Source organism: Canis lupus, chromosome X (assembly GCF_011100685.1).
Source record: "Canis lupus familiaris isolate Mischka breed German Shepherd chromosome X, alternate assembly UU_Cfam_GSD_1.0, whole genome shotgun sequence".
In the NCBI taxonomy this organism is placed as follows: domain Eukaryota; kingdom Metazoa; phylum Chordata; class Mammalia; order Carnivora; family Canidae; genus Canis; species Canis lupus.
This window is the reverse complement of record NC_049260.1, coordinates 115,001,981-115,019,922: the sequence shown is the minus strand read 5'-3', so window position 1 is coordinate 115,019,922 and position 17,942 is coordinate 115,001,981. Positions and strand designations below refer to the sequence as shown.

Sequence of the window (17,942 nt, the reverse complement as noted above, 5' to 3'; positions counted from 1 at the left end):
TCTGGGCACAGAGCAGTGGGCTCCAGCTCTGTTCGAACTTCCCACGTCGTGGCAGCGACTGATCAGAATATTGAATTTCGGCCATTCAGCGGGAGCACCGCCAAGGGGCACACGGACCCTGAAGCAAGCGGGCTCGAGCCTCCTGCGCTGCGTCCTGACGGCCAGCAGGGGGCGCGCGAACCCACCGCGGCTGGCTCGTGTGATGCGCATGCGTCGTCGGCCGGCGGAGGTCGGCGCCTTTTTCGGGGACCGGACAGAAGTTTCCTCCGGCCCAGTGAGGCGCTCCAGCGCTTCGGGACAACTTGCGCCGCGTCGTCAGGGGGGGCGCAGTTTCCTGCCCAGGCCCTGGCCGGCTGACGAGCGGCCTTGGCTGCACTTCTCCAGGACATGTTTCTGAAGAGTGAGTAGAGATCCTTTCATTTTCTAGAATGTTCCCACCTGCTTTATTCTTTACGTTCTCCTACGAAATTTTAACGAGAATTAACTAGCAAAAGCGGCCTATTCGCTGAGTGTTCTTGAGGGTCGAATTCAGAGCCTCCTGCGTCAGTTTTACGGACTCAAGACCGACCGTTTCTGCGGAGAAATCGCGGTACAGCCTCAGACAGAGGGAAACACATACATAGGAGTGAAATTAAAGAAAAAAATCAGGGCCAGACGGTCGTTCGTGGAGTTATATCGCAGCCTGAGGCAAAGAAAAAAGAGTCGCACCCCGCTTTGCATTGCCACTTTTTTTTAAAAAATCCGGGACTCGAAGAAGGACACTTCTGTGCCTTATCCTTACTCTGTTCCCAAGCTTTGCCTTGGTAGACATTACTCCGAAAGGGGCAGGTTTTATTTATTTTATTTATTTATTTTTATTTTTATTTTTTTATTTTTAAAAAGATTTTAATTATTTACTCATGAGAGAGACGCAGAGAGAGTGGCAGGCTCCATGCAGGGAGCCCGACGTGGGACTCGATCCGGGGCTCCAGGGACATGCCCTGGGCTTAATGCAGGCGCTAAACCGCAGGGATCCCCCTTTTAAAAGATTATTTATTTATTTAATATTTTATTTATTCATGAGAGACACACAGACAGAGAGGCAGAGACACAGGCAGACGGAGAAGCAGGCTCCATGCACCGGGAGCCTGATGTGGGACTCGATCCCGGGTCTCCAGGATCATGCCCTGGGCCTAAGGCAGGCGCTAAACGGCTGAGCCACCCAGGGATCCGTTTTTTAAAATTTTATTTATTTATTCATGAGAGACACAGAGAGAGAGAGAGAGAGAGGCAGAGACACAGGCAGAGGGAGAAGCAGGCTCGCCGCAGGGAGCCCGACATGGGACTCGACCCAGGACCCCAGGATCACGCCCCAGGCCGAAGGTGGCGCTAAAGCCCTGAACGCCCCCACCTGGGCTGCCACCTGCAGATTTTATTATAACGTAGGCAAGGCCACCTTCCTGAGTAGAACAATGAATATGACATCCCTGTTTTCGCTTCTTTAAAAAAAAAAAAAAGAGATGTAATTTACATCCCACAACATACATTGGTTTCATGTTATTCGATTCAAAGAGTTTTAGGGAATCTGCAGGTGTGCACCCATTACTATAATTAAATTTACAGCAGTACCTTCAACTCTAAAAGACATTTATTGCTCATTTGTGTTTGGCTTCCTGTTCCCCTAGCTCCAGGCAACCACTGTTCTATGTTCTTCGCTTTGGATTTGAATTTCTGGACATACCATGTAAATGGAGTCATAAAATATCAGGTATTTTATGCCCTGTTACATTTTTCCGATTATCATATTGTTTTCAAGACACATAGATGTTGTAGCATGTTCCAGTACCTCATTCCCTTTTTATGGATGAATACTATTCTGTGGTATAGATAGACCACATTTTGGGTATCTCTTCATCAGTTGATGGACATTTGGGTTGTTTCCAGTTTTCAGCTATTGTGAATAATGCTACCAGGAGCATTCATGGGCACCTTCTGGTCTGGATCTATATTTACCTTGAGTATATAACTAGGTGTGCAAGTGCTAGATTATAGGTGAACTCTGTGTTTTGAGGAATAGCTAAGGTGTTTTCCAAAGTGGCTTAATTACTTTCCAATCTTCATAGCACTGTATGATTTTTCTAGTTTCTCCCCATCATCACCAATACTTGTCACAGTCTTTTTTTTTTTTACTGTGACCTAGTGACTATAAAGTGGTATCTCACTGTATTTTAAATTTATATTTCTCTAATGACTAATCATAGTAATCATATTAGGTGCTTATTGACCATTAGCATATATTCTTTGGTTAAGTATCTATTCAAATCCATTTCCCCTACCATTCATTCATTCATTCATTCATGATAGACACACCAAGAGAGGCAGAGAGATAGACAGAGGGAGAAGGGAAAAACAGGCTCCTTGTAGGGACCCTGATGCAGGACCTGATTCCTGGACCAGGATCACACCCTGAGCCAAAGGCAGATGCCCAACCACTGAGCCACCCAGGTGTCCACTATTTCCCCTACTTTTTAAAAATATTTTACTTTTAGGGCACCTGGGTAGCTCAGGTGTTAGAGCATCTGACTCTTGATCTTAGGGTCATGAGTTCAAGACCCATGCTGAGTTTGGAGCCTTCTATAAAAAAATAATTTTATTTTTAAATAATGTCTAACCCAACGTGGACATGAACTTACAACCCCAAGGTCAGGAGTTGTATACTCTACCGACTGAGCCAGCCAGGCAGCCCTCTCCTACTTTTTAATTAGCTTGCCTTCCATTTCATCAAAGAAGACACATAGATGGCAACAGACACATGAAAAGATGCTTAATATCACTGATCATCAGAAAAATACAAATCAAAACTACAATGAGATATCATCTCACACAGGTCAGAATGGCTAAAATTAACCACACAGGAAACAACAACAGAATAGCTAAAAGTAACAACACAGGAGGGGATGTGGAGAAACAGGAATCCTCTTACACTGTTGGTGGGAATGCAAACTGCTGCAGCCACGGTGGAAAACAGTATGGATGTTCCTCAAAAAGTTAGACATAGAAACTACTCTGTGATCCAGGAATTGCACTACTATGTGTTTTTCCAAAAGATACAAAAATACTGATTTGAAAGAATACAAGCATCCTGATGTTTATTGCAGCAATATCAATAATAGCCAAACTATGGAAAGAGCCCAAATGTCCACTGACTGATGAATGGATAAAGAAGATGTGATATCTACATACACAATGGAATACTACTCAACCATCTCATTCATAAAAAAAAGAACAAAATCTTGCCATTTGCAATGACATGGATGGATCTAGAGACTATAAGGCTAAGCAAAATAATTCAGAGAAAAACAAATACTATATGATTTTACTCATATGTGGAATTTAAGAAACAAAACAGATGAACATGGGGGAGGGGGAAGAGAGAGGTCAACCAGAAAAGGGACTCTTCATTATTGAGAACAAATTCAGGGTTACTAGAGGGGAGGTGGGCAGAGGGATGGGTTGAATGGGTGACAGGGATTAAGGAGGGCGCTTGTGATGAGCACTGGGTGTTGTATTAAGTGATGAATTATTGACTTCTGCATCTGAAACTAATATTACACTAACTACAGTCACTGTGTTAACTAACTGTAATTTAAACAAAAACTTGAAGGGATGCCTGGGTGGCTCAGTGGTTGAGCATCTGCCATTGGCTCAGGGCGTGATCCCGGAGTCCTGGGATCGAGTCCCACATCAGGCTTCCTGCATGGAGCCTGCTTTTCCCTCTGCCTGTGTCTCTGCCTCTCTCTCTCTGTCTCTCATGAATAAATAAATAAATTAATAAATAAATAAATTCTTAAAACTTGAAGAAAAAAGAAAACAACAAAAATAATTAACTTGTTTTATTATTAGGTTGTAGGGATTATTTATATAATATGCATTTGACTCCTATCAGATACAAGAACTACAAATATTTTCTACCATAATAAGTTAATTCAGGAATTCTTGATGCAAGCTGAAATTTTCCTTTCCTCCTTTCCAAATTCCTCTAAAGATTAATGCTTCAAGAAAACCACATGGCTAGGTTGTGTCAGAGATAAGGTGGGAAGGGCAAAAAATGAAATATACAAAAATTAGAATGTTTCTTGTCACAATTAATAACTAGTGAAGACAATGAATGTGAGAAATGAGAAAACATACATATCAAAACTCCAAATATGCAAAACTGTTAGACATAAATTTATCTTACTCTTTCTAGACATATATAAAGAAGGCTGCATATATTTCCAGGAGAACCAAAGCTGGATTTCTTGCCTACTTTTGTACTTACATCAGGGGTTAAGCTCCATCTCTTCTGAGAACCCCGTCCTATAAATTGTGATTAACTACCATTGGCCTACTGGTTTTAGAGTCTTAACATACATAGAAAGCCTGAGAAACACCTTGAGAATGCCTGACATCCAATGGCTGCCAGGGCCCTCTTGAGTTCAGGGAAAGCAGCTGAGGGGCACCTATAGCTCCACCCCCACCACTGGTCCAAAAGCCACTACAAACTTTATTCTTGTTGAGCATCACTCTACGCAGACAAGTTCTCTGGTTAGGGCACTGCACACTGCAGGGCTGTAATGGAGGAATGCCCACTCCCCCCTACACTCTCAGTATAGCTTTCATTTCTCTCTCCACCACATCATCATGAGCATACCCAACATTTTCCCATAACCCTAGAGAATGCTGACCCACTGCCCTCCAACTTGCAAACCTCCCTCAGTTGGGATCTCATCACCTGCTCTACATTTACCTGGATGATTATTAGGACTCAGAAGAGTATTGTTCCTGTGTTTTCTTCTATTAGGAAGTATCTTTACCTTCTCTAACCTCTGGTGTTCACATTGTCAGGAATGGAACTTTGAAAATGGTTTGCTTTTCCAAAAAGACAAGAACAGTCTCCCACCATACTTCTCTGTGCCCCAAAAGCCCCTACAATTCACGTTACAGAAAAGCAATGACCACAGCCCTGGCTGGAACCCTGGTAATGAAAGTGGAGATGGGTCAAGGGTGTGAGTATAGAAGGGGTAGAAATCTTATTTCCTCCTCTATCCCCTAACCCAGGCCAGCTGAACCAGTAAAGCAGCCAAGGATGGAAGGACAGTGCCCAGCTTTGCCATTCTCCAAGGACCCTTCCCTTGGGCATCTGGGATTGGCCAAACTCCGTAAGAGGAACTGAACTTATTCAGTGATTTCCTCAAATATTTTGTATGTGCTAGTGCAGGATTAGTCATGAGAGGACGTGAGGTGCTGCAGTGAGGCGATCAGACACAGACACTGGTCAGGGATGAACTTGATGGCTGTGAGATGTAAAGACAGTTATTAAATTTTTTTCCTTATTTTTTTTGTCATCAGTAAATATATATATATATATATATATATATATATCATAGGTTCTAGTAAGAACTCAATAAATGCATGTGTGTGAAAAACTTCGAAAAATCCTTGGCACATTGTAAGCATTTTGTGTTGACTTGTTTCTGCCATTTATGTTGTTAGTATTAATCCATCCTACATCATCCTATTTCCTTGGGCAAGTCCCTTGTCCATCTGTGATATGAAGATTGTGATGCACTGAATACATATGGCCTCTTCCAACACTGACTTTTTAAAAATTAAGATATAACTACCATAACATCTACCCTTTAAAGTTTACAACTCAGTATATTTTAGTTTATTCAGGGGGTTGTGCAATCATTACCACGTCTTATGCCAGGATGTTTTCATCACTTCGAAAGGAACTCTATATCCACTAGCAGTCACTGAGGATCCCCCTTCTCCAGCACCTGGCAACCACTATTCTACTTTATATCCTTTGTGAATTTGCTTATAATGGACATTGCATATAAATGAAATCATTTGATATATGGCCCTTTGTATCCATTTTCTTATACCTGGCATATTTTCAAGGCTTACTAATATATCATTACTTCATTCTTTATTTTATCACTCAACACTATTCCATTGTATGGATATGGAAACTGTGTTTGTCCATTCATCTGTACATGGTCATGTGTGTTACTTACATTTTTTAGCTCTTATGAATAACAGTTAAATGAATATTTGTGTGCACATTTTTGTGTAGACATGTGTGTTGACTTCTTTTGGGTGGAATTGACCTAGGTAAAATTGCTGGGTCATACAGTAACTCTATATTTGAACATTTTGAGGGACTGCCAGACTTTGTTCCAAAGTAGCTGCCATATTTACATTCTCACCAGCAATGATTTCTCAACCTCACAAAGAATTGCTATTGTTGGGGTGCCTGAGTGGCTCGGTTGAGCATCTGACTCTTGGTTTTGGCTCAGGTCATGATCTCATGGTCACAAGATTGAGCCCCATGTTGGGCTCTGCACTCAGAGTGGACTCTGCTTTAGTTTCTCTCTCCCTCTCCCTCTGGCTCACGCTCTCTCTCAAATAAATAAATAAATAAAATCTTAAAAAAATCATTGCTATTGTCTTTTTTTCTTAATCTTACAGGATGTGAAGTCGTATCTCATTGTGATTTTGATTTGCATCCCCCTAATAACTAATGACATTGAGCATCTTTTAATGTTCTTATTGGCCCATTTATCTTTTTTGAAAAAGTCTCTAGATCCTTTTCCCATTTTTAAAAAAGATGTATTTCAGAGTGAGAGAGTGCACAAGCAGAGGGGGGCAGGCAGAGGAAGAGGGAGAGGGGAAGCAGACTCCTTGCTGAGCAGGGAGCCCAGAATTGGGCTCATTGGGCTCAATCCCAGGACCCTGAGATCATGACCTGAGCTGAAACCAAGAGTCAGCCACTTAACTGACTGAGCCACACAGGCAACCAGATCCTTTTATCATTTTTAAAAATTGGATTGTCTTCTTATTAAGTTGTAAGAGTTAGTGATATAACCTGGATAATAAGTTCTTATCAAATATAAAATTTGCAAGTATTTTTTCCCATTCTGTGGGTTGCCTTTTCACTTTTTTTTTAAAGATTTTATTTGTTGATGAGACTGAGAGAGAGAGAGAGAGAGAGAGAGGCAGAGACATTTGCAGAGGGAGAGGCAGGCTCCCTACAGGGAACCTGATGGAGGACTTGATCCCAGATTCCAGGATAACAACCTGACCCAAAGGCAGACACTTAACCACTTAGCCACCCAGGCACCCACCTTTTCACTTTTTAATAGTGTCCTTTGAAGCACAACGTTTTTATGTTTTTTATTGAAGTATAATTGACATACAATATTATATTAGTTTCATTTATACAACACAGTAATTTGACATTTGTATACATTGCAAACTGATCATAGTATGTCTAGTTACCTACTGTCATCATACAAAGTTAATACTAATATTATTGACTGTATTCACTGTGCTATACATATATCTCCATTACTTATTTATTTTATAACTGGAAGTTTGTATCTCTTGATCCTCCCAAATGTTTTATTTTAATTTATTTTATTTAAAGATTTTTATTTATTTGACAGATAGGGAGAGAGCGTGAGTGCACTAGAGGGAGGGGTAGAGGGAGAGGGAAAGAGAACAAAAAGCAGACTCTGCACTGAGCACAGGGCCCAGTGTGGGGCTTGATCACATGATCATGGGGTCATAGCCCGAGCTGAAACCTGAAGTCGGATGCTTAACCAACTGTGCCACTCAGGTGCCCCTAAATATTTTGTTTTTGGTGAAGTCTATAAATGTGGCTAATTACTACTAGAATTACTACTCCAACATGATGATATTGGAGTGGTGATTAAGCTTAGCTAATGGATTGGATTGTTCAGAGTGCTTGTATGCTGAGATCCAAGGATATAAGTTCTCAAGGATAAACAAACTAAATTATCAATAAATTTGTTTCATTAGGTGTATGACTGCATATAAAAATGACGTGATTACTTCCGTTTCTAGATTGTGTTTAGTTTATAGCAGTATTTTTATGTGCATTGGCTCATTTAACCCTCTTGACAGATCATTGAGGCAGAAGTAATAATATTTTCTGTCATGAGTTTTATTATGCAGATTAAATGAGTAGAATCACAAAATAGCTCTTAGCATAGTGCCTAAATGTTAGTGAGAACTGGGTAAATGTTAATAATTGTCATTGTTATAATTGTTTTTTTTAATATATTTTTTAAGTCTTTATTTATTCATAGAGATGTAGAGAGAGGCAGAGACACAGGCAGAGGGAGAAGCAGGCTCCATGCAGGGAGCTTGACGTGGGACTCGATCCCAGGACTCCAGGATCATGCCCTGGGCTGCAGGCGGCGCTAAACCGCTGCGTCACTGGGGCTGCCCTTGTTATAATTGTTGTTACTAGTTGTAAGGCCAGGAATATTCCTTTTTACAGATTGGGAAGCTTGAGACTTTAATTTGTTTAATGTGGTAGGAGCTAAATTAATAAAAAAAATCTGTGTGTAATTAGAATTTAAAGATACTACTTTCTGATTCTAATATTTTAGACACAACTATAGAAAGAAAAAATTAGTATTCGACCCACATATCCAGCCTCAACCATTACCAAATACCCTGTACTAATCTGTCCACATTTTTTTCTTTGCTGACACAATCATCTACTAACTCATAAATGTGTACAAATAAAGCTTTTTCTTCCACCTCGTTTTGTTTGTGCAAGTATGACCTCATTCTGTTTTTCTGCATCTTCTTTCCTTTTCTGACTTCTTTGCTTAACAAAAGATAGTGTATGTTCCTTTCTGGATTGTGATTTTATGCTTCATATTTTATACTCTACCTCTTTAACCCATGTGGAATTTATTTGGGTAAATACTGGGAAGTTGGTCTTTCAGGTTTCTTTTTTTTTTTTCCTGCCAGTATGAAATTGGGTCTCATAACATTTGAGCTTTCAGTTTGTTATATTGATCCTTCAGTCACTTCTTGAACCAGATAGTTGTTTTAATTATAATAGTTAGACACTGCTGTCTGGTATTTGCTCAACAAATATTTATCAGTGACAGTTACATGCTATTTTTAAACAAAAGATTCAAGAATACTTGTCCTCATGGAACTTGCATTCTAGGTGGGAGGAAAGGGCACAGACTTAAGTTATATACCATTAGAGGGTGGTGAAAATAAAGGTCAGGGGACCCTCTTGCACTGTTGGTGTGAATGCAAACTGGTGCAGTCACTATGGAAAACAGTATGGAGATTCCGCAAAACATTAAAAATAGAATCACCATATGGTCCAATAATTCCACTACTGGGTATTTACTCAAAGAATACAAAAACACTAATTTGAAAAGATAAATGCACCCCTATGTTTATTGCAGCATTATTTACAATAGCCAAAATATGGAAGCACCCCAAGCGCCCATTGATAGATGAATGGATAAAGAAGATGTATATATACAATGAAGTGTTACTCAGCCATAAAAAATAATGAAATCTTGCCATTTGTGATGATGTGAATGGATCTAGAGACAATAATGCTAAGCAAAATAAGGCAGAGAAAGACAAATACCATATGATTTCACTCATATGGAGTTTAAGAAACAAAACAAATGAACAAAAAAAGATGTGAGAAATTCCAGACTCTTAACTATAGAGAACAAACTTATGGTTACCAGACCGGGGGAAAATGGGTGAAATAGATGAAGAGGATTAAGAGTACACTTCTCTTGATAAGCACTGAGCAATGTATAGAAATAAGTTGCTATATTGTACACCTGAAACTATTATCGCTTTGTATGTTGACTATAGTGGATTTAAGTAAAAATAAAATAAAGTTCAACGGTTAAAATATACATCCAGGTTAAAAAAGGTTCTAGAGTTCCAGTATGGGGACAGGTTGTATAATTAAATAAAGTGATCAAGGAAATCTTTGAAGGGTAGCAGAATATGCCACTGTAAAATATGCCATTTTGGTATTTTGATTACTTTGAACAGTAGTCTTTTGAAAAATAACGAAGTTGACTTTCTCTGAACTCCCCTTATCTACCTAAAGGCAGAGCCTTCAAAAAGAACTCAGGTGTCATAAATCCCTTCCAAGAGTTTCATCAAGGGAAGATTGACTTTTGTCATAGGAAAGGAGACTAGAAGTCAACGGTACACTCAGACAAATGTCACAAACCATCATACCTCCTACCTATTCTTCTAAGGACCCATTTGTCTTTCCTAAAAATCAGATGTAATCATTATACTGCATTTCTGGTGGAGTAGTCACACAGGTCAAGAATGAAGCTACTTAAAAATACTTTGCTAAACTGCAAATCAGCCAACACGCTAAGGTTTTTTTTTTTTTTTTAACCAAAATATGGTTCTAATTCTGTAGCCCATATTTATGAATAACATATTGCTTTGCTATCCAAAATCCAGTCATCTTTTGGTATATGAGTCCAGAGAACAACCTGTCTCTAATACATGTGATTTAAGGCCCACTGAGGGCAGTATTGGCATTGACTATGACCATATGTCTGCCAGAGCATTTGGGGTTTTGTTTGTGGAGGGAGCACCCAAATCAGGGATGCTGCTTGATTCTCCTGTATGGAGACATGTAGCATTTAGTACAAATGAGAATGTGGTGGCTGTTTAAAAACAAAAACAAAAACAAAAACCTTTACTATTATTAGAGGTACAATTTTCACTTGATTTTCATGATGCAATGCAAACTCATAGAATATATTATCTAGTTAGAAATCCCAAGATAATAAGGTAAAAACTATGAAAACTATTAAGACAGTCAAATCAGGTAAGTAAAAACTAATTATATATAATATATATTAATGTAACAATATATAATGTAATAATATAATTATTGCAGGGGAAGAACATTTTTTCTCTACCCTTCTGGATTCTTTTGCCTGGTCTATTAATTAAATTGACGTAAGACAGATTAACAGGAGAAAAAAAAATGTTTTGGAGCCCTACAAAGGCTTGAGGGGGCTCAGAGGCATTGAGGCTTGGATGCTATCCTGAGCTAAGCAGACAGGGGTAGCGGATCTAGGGCTTCAAAGGGAAGGAAGACAGTTCACAGGAAGACGTGAAGAGCAAATGTTTGGTAAACAAATGTTTGTCCTGCCATGCAGACAGTGGGACACAGGGAGGAATCTGATCGCTAGGCTCTGTGGCGCTCCTTCCAGCTTACCACACCTAGCTCAGACTCTCTGTACTTCTCTCTGGTGATAGCTCTTTTCCTGGACCAGGCCCTCTATCAAAATTCTTAGAGGCATTTAAGGGAGAGGTAAAAGCTTTTCCTGAATCTTTTAAGTCTTGATTATCTTCAGCTGAAATAATCCATGTACCAAAGTGGCACATTTTGGAGAATCTCCTTCTGAACCTCTCTATTATGTGTGTGTGCATGTGTGTGTATGTGTGTGTAAAGTCACAATAAAAGGAAAAATATCTAATGCCTTTATATGAATAAATCTATCAAGAATTGTTCTGGGATCCCTGGGTGGCGCAGCGGTTTGGCGCCTGCCTTTGGCCCAGGGCGCGATCCTGGAGACCCGGGATCGAATCCCACGTCAGGCTCCCGGTGCATGGAGCCTGCTTCTCCCTCTGCCTATGTCTCTGCTTCTCTCTCTCTCTCTGTGCGACTATCATAAATAAAATAAAAATTTAAAAAAAAAAGTTTAAAAAGAATTGTTCTAAAGCTATAAAGAGAAACCACAGTATCTCCTAAGTCATATGAAAGGAGCCTGGAATGAACAGATCTTCATTTTACTGTAAGGGAACATTTGATATTTGTAATGAGGTTTCTTCCCCTAAATTCAATGTATGCTTTATGATAATTGTACAAAAAAAATCACACAATCTTCCCTGAATTTGACAAAGTGGTGTTAAAGTCATCCAGAAATACACTTGGGTACATACATATTCTGATAAAATCTGAAAACGGCAAGACTAATGAAAGATATTTACCACACCAGGCACTCACTGGCATTTTAAAGTTGGAAAAATTGGCCCAGTGTTATGTGGGCTCACACATTGACTATCAGGTCAGTGGAACCATATTAATGAAACAAATGCTGGGGAAACAGCAGAAGACAGTGATAAAGTGTGAAAAGTGTTACTTTGCAACCAAAAGATTCAGTCTGATTTTTTAAAAAGATGTTTTTATTTTTTTAAAGATTTTATTTACCTATTCATGAGAGACACACACAGAGAGAGGCAGAGACACAGGCAGAGGAAGAAGCAGGCTCTGTGCAGGGAGCCTGACATGGGACTTGATCCTGGGACTCCAGGATCACGTCCTGGGTTGAAGGCAGGTGCTAAACCGCTGAGCCACCCAGGGATCCCCAAGATGTTTTTATTTTTATTTTTATTTTTTTATTTTTTTTGTTTTTATTTTTAAATAATCTCTACACACATGGGGCTTGAACTCACAACCCTGAGATCAAGAGTCGCATGCTCTACAGACTGAGCTAGCCAGGCACCACTCAGTCTGACTTTTTAAGTTTTTATTTTAATCACCTGGTGCTCATCACGATAAGTGCACTCCTTAATTCCCATCACCTATTTCACCCATCCCACCACTCACCTCTCCTCTGCTGACCATCAGTTTATTGTCTATAGTTAAGTCTGTGTCTTAGTTTCCCTTTCTCTGTCTCTCTCCCCCACCATGCTTGTTTTGCTTATATTCCACATATGAGTGAAGTCATGGTATTTATCTTTCTCTTATTGACTTATTTCACACAGCTTTATACTCTCTAGCTCCATCCGCGTCATTGCAAATGGCAAGATCTCATTCTTTTTTTAAAAAAGATTTTATATATTCATGAGAGACAGAGAGAGAGAGAGAGAGAGAGAGAGAGAGAATGAGGCTAAGCCATAGGCAGAGGAGAGAGAGAGAGAGAGAGAGAGAGAGAGAGGGGCTGAGCCATAGGCAGAGGGAGAAGCAGGCTCCATGCAGGGAGCCCGATGTGGGACTTGATCCCGGGACCCCAGGATCATGCCCTGAGCCAAAGGCACACGCTCAACCACTGAGCCACCCAGGCGTCCCTCATTCTTTTTTTAATAAAGATTTTATTTATTTATTCATGAGAGACACAGAGACAGAGGCATAGACATAGGTTGAGGGAGAAGCAGGCTCCCCACTGGAACTTGATGTGGGACTTGATCCCAAGACTCCAGGATCATGACCTGAGCCAAATGCAGATGCTCAACCACTGAGCCACCCAGGTATCCCTATTCTTTTTTATGGCTCAATAATCATCTGTTATGTAAATATATGTTTTGTTATGTAAATATATGTATATATATAATATATATATGTTTAAGGTGGTGGCTTGGGCCATTTGGGAAGATACTCAATTTTCCTGGGTCTTTCTCATGTATATAGGAAGTATACATGTTATTAAACTTCTGTTTCTCTCCTGTTAATCATATATATATAATATTATATAATATATATAATCTTGTAATGTCTTCTTTATATATTCATCTACCAATGGACACTTTTGCTACTTCCATAATTTGGCTGTTGTAAATGCTACAATAAACATAGGGGTGCATTTATTTTTTTGAATTAGTTTTTTTTTTTTTTTTTTTTTTGGGTAAATAACCAGTAGTGGAATTATTGGGCCATATGGTAGTTCTATTTTTGAGGGACTTCGTACTGTTTTCCACAGTGGCTGCACCAGTTTATATTCCCACCAAAAGTGTAAGAGGGTTCCCCTTTCTCCACATCCTCATCAATACCCGTTGTTTCTTGTGTTGTTGATTTTAGCCGTCTGACAGATGTGAGGTGATATTATTTTGATTTGCATTTCTGTGATGATAAGTGATGATGAGCATCTTTTTATGTGTCTGTCAGCCATCTGGATGGCTTTCTTAGAAAAATACTCATGTCTTCTGCCTCTTTTTTAATTGGATTACTTATTTCTTTGGGTGTTGAGTTGTATAAGTTCTTTATATATTTTGGATGCTAACCCTTTATGAGATATGTCATTTACAAATATCTTCTCCCATTTCATAGGTTGCCTTTTAATTTTGTTGATGGTTTCCTTTTCTGTGCAGAAGCTTTTTATTTTAATGTAGTCCGAATAGTTTATTTTTGCTTTTGTTTCCCTTAACTTAGGAGACATATCTAGAAGGAAGTGATTGTGGCTGATGTTAAAGAAGTTACTGCTTATGTTCCCTTCTAGGATTTTTATGGCTTCAGGTCTTTAATCTTTTGGACTTTAATCCATTTTGAATTTATTTTTGTTTATGATATAATGAAGTGGTCCAGTTTCTTTCTCATGTTGTTGTCTAGTTTTTCCAACACTGTTTGTTGAAGAGACTGTGTTTTTCCCATTGCAGATGCTCTCCTGCTTTGTTGAAGATTAATTGACCAATGAATTGTGGAATTGTAGTCTGGTTCTAGTACTTACTAGCACCATGAACTTGGTGAAATCACTTAATATTCTTGGGTTTCTGGTTCCTTATTTTTTCGAATGATTATGATAATGATAGACACCAATGTGAGGGTTAAAGGATATAGCATATTTGTAAGCATGTGGAAAGTATAATTCCATGTATTTGGTATTCCTCAATCTTTTGCTTTTCCTTTTTTAGCATGTTTAAATGATTTTCATATTTTCTTTCTTTTTTTTAAGATTTTATTTATTTGAGAAATCGAGAGAGAGGCAGAGACACAGGCAGAGGGAGAAGCAGGCTCCATGCAGGAAGCCTGACGTGGGACTTGATCCCGGGTCTCCAGGATCATACCCTGGACCGAAGGCAGTGCCAAACCGCTGAGCCACCCGGGTTGCACGATTTTCATATTTTCTATATTGCATTATCTTTTCATCATTTTAATTAGTTCAAATGGCTACATTGTGCCAACTGATTATTCTTTCATAATATAGAGTATCAGATCAGTCTTAGTCTGTTTGGGCTCCTATAACAAAATATCCCAGACTGTGTGCCTTATAAACAAGACAGATTTATTTCTTATAGTTCTGGAAACTGGAAGTTCGAGATCAGGGTGCTAGCATGGTCAGGTGAAGGCTCTCTTCTGGGTTGCAGACTTCTTGCTGTGTCCTCACATGGCAGAAGGGGCTAGAGATTTTTCTGGGGTTTCATAAGGCACTAATTACATTCATGAAGGCTTTACTTTCATGTGTCCACATAGAGGAAGAAAAAGGATTTTCCTTCTACCATTCTTATTGGCTGAGAACCCCCCTCCCCATAATACAAGATTAACAGGAGAGAAACAGAAGTTTATTTTTTTAAAAGATTTTATTTATTTATTCATGAGAGACACAGAGAATTTGAGAGAGACAGACAGACAGACAGGCAGGCAGAGGGAGAAGCAGGCTCCATGCAGGGAGCCAGACCTGGGACTGGATCCTGGGACTCCAGGATCACACCCTGGGCCGAAGGCAGGGGCTAAACCACTGAGTCACCCAGGGATCTCCAAAACAGAAGTTTAATAACATGTATACTCCCTGTATACATGAGAAAGACCCGGGAAAATTGAGTATCTTCCCAAAATGGCCCAAGCCACCTCCTTAAATAGCATCTCCAGCAAAAGGCACAAGACAGATCTGGGAGGTGGAGGGAGCCGGTTAATGTGAGGTAACCAGGAAAAGCACAGTAAATAAGGGTAAGGTTGTTCTTTAGATTTAAGTCTTTGCCTCTTCCATTACTAAGAGTTTCTGGAGATTAGAGTCATCCATCTCTTCCTAGTATAGAAAGAGAGATACCCTTAATAAATGGAGATTTTCTTTATAAATATCAATGTTCCTTACAAAAGGATACTTCAGCGTGGTTTTCAGAGCCTCTCTTCTGTCTGCTTTTTCTTAAAAATAACTAGCTCAAGATAATCCATATGCCAAAAAGACATATTTTGAAGTGGTATATTCTTCTCCTTCATCCTAATCACTTCCAAAGTCCCCACCTACTAATATAAACACATCTGGGGGTTAGGATTCCACCATTTGAATTTTGAGAGGACACAGACATTCAGAACCTAGCAAGGTCTCAATGCAAAATTCTAATTTTTGTGGCTGCAACTGTGCAACGACCCATTAAAAATAGGAGTTTATAAAATAAAATAAATATCCATTTCAAATCAATATCTGGATCGGATAGTGGCATTGTGTGTCTGCAGTCCACTCAGTCCCAAATATGCAAAACTAGTGGAAAAAATAACTCAGGATATTAAAGTCCATTAGTCATTACCATAAGTATTATGGTTCTTGCTTAATTAACCCTGACTGGAAATTTTCCATATCACATGAGATTAAAAGCCCTTTGAGTTCATGAGCAATGTACATTTTAATAGAGACCAAAGGGAAGAAAAGATGTCATTACCTCACATATACAAAGCTTTATGAATAAAGAGAGAACTATAATAATGTAGCTTTATCACTAAATACATAAACCAAGGCAACTTAAGTGATTATTTACAATGTATTCTTCTCAGATTCTATTTTTAATATTCTGACTATAAAGGTTCCTGCTCATAAAAAACAATCTATTATATTATGTGAGTTACTGAAAGCCAGTAATGGTAGAGGAATGGATTCTAGATGATGGCTTTTTTAGTTTCATTATCTGCAGGGGTAAGCTGATATGATTCTCATCTTTTATAGTGGACCTTATAAGGAGCCTAAAGGAGTTTTGGGGAATATACACGTTAGTTTGAGTCCCCATGCAACCAGTGGTAGCCTTATCACTTTTTTAATTTGAATATAGTTGACACACAATATTACAATAGTAGCCTTATCACTTTGATTAAATTAATTTTCTAAGTCTCACTTCTTCCATCTATTAAAATGAGAATACTGATACTTCTCTTACATGGTCTTTAGTAAAATAATATGCATGTAAGGGGCTTAGCATTGTACCTGCTAATAGAAAACACCCCAAATACCAGCTTTTGATATTATTAGGTCACCTATCAAACAAGATGGATTAGAATAGTTTTTCCAATATGCTTAATTAATAAAGGAGTGTTTTTAGATAATTACAAAAACTCACTAGGAAAATTCCTTTTCTATTTTTAATATAATTGACACATAAAATTACATCATTTTCAGGTATACAGCATAGTGATTGTACAACTCTGTACATTATGCTCTATTCACCACAAGTGTAGTTACCATCTGTCACCCTGTGGCAGTGTTATACTAGCATTAACTTCATTTCCTTTGTTGTATAGGAAAGTTCCTTTTATATTTAAAAATATTTTATTTACTAATTTTAAAGAGAGAGCACAAGCAGGGGGAGAGGGAGAGGGACAAGCAGACTGCCTGCAGAACACAGAGCACAATGTGGGTTTGAAGCAAGTCTGTCTCAGGACCCTCAGATCATGACTTGAGTTGAAGTCAGACAGTTAATCAACTGAGCCACTCAGGTGCCCCAGGAAAGTACCTTTTAAAGTGAGTTTTGAAATGAGGAGGAAGCCAAAAAAATGCTTAATCATTTATGTTTTTATCCATTCAACAAATATTTCTTGAATATCTGTCTGACATCATTCTGAATATCAGAGATTTGAATGTGAATAAAACAGACAAAATTTTCTGCTCTCATAGATATTTCTAATGGGATTGAGACAGACCATGAAAAAAAAAACAGTGTGTATGTGTATCTAGATAGATATCCTATGTAGATCTGTGTGGTTGTGTATATCTATTTAGATACCTAGATGTCTTATACCTCATATGGTGATCATAAGCACTATGGAGAAAAAATAAATCAAGGAAAGGGGTTAAGGAGTGCTGGGGAATGTGATTTTGGAAATTTATTAGTGTGATCAAGTGTATCTTCACTGGTAAGGTGATTTTTGAAAGAAGATATCAAGTACATCTGCACTGATAGGTGATTTTTGAATGAAGATCTAAAGGAAACGAGCAGTAGAGCCCAGAAGATATGGGAAAGAACATCCTAGGAAAAGAAAAGCAATTATAAAGGCCCTGGGGTGGAAACTTTTATGTCATTTCAGAGATAAGGCAAGGTAGCTGGAGCAGAATGAGCAAAGTGGAAAAATCAAAGGGGTAAAGTCAGGTAATGTA

General features: G+C 38.8%; 1 long non-coding RNA gene across 1 annotated transcript in view; it reads left to right on the top strand.

The window, feature by feature from the left end:
- Positions 1-235: 235 nt before the first annotated feature.
- The window catches only part of LOC111094820, a 163,927-nt gene continuing 146,220 nt past the window's right edge, over positions 236-17,942 (top strand). The window contains exons 1-2 of the long non-coding RNA XR_005386021.1: positions 236-400; positions 1,665-1,747. This is a non-coding gene — a long non-coding RNA (uncharacterized LOC111094820). The remainder of the gene's footprint in view (positions 401-1,664; positions 1,748-17,942) is intronic.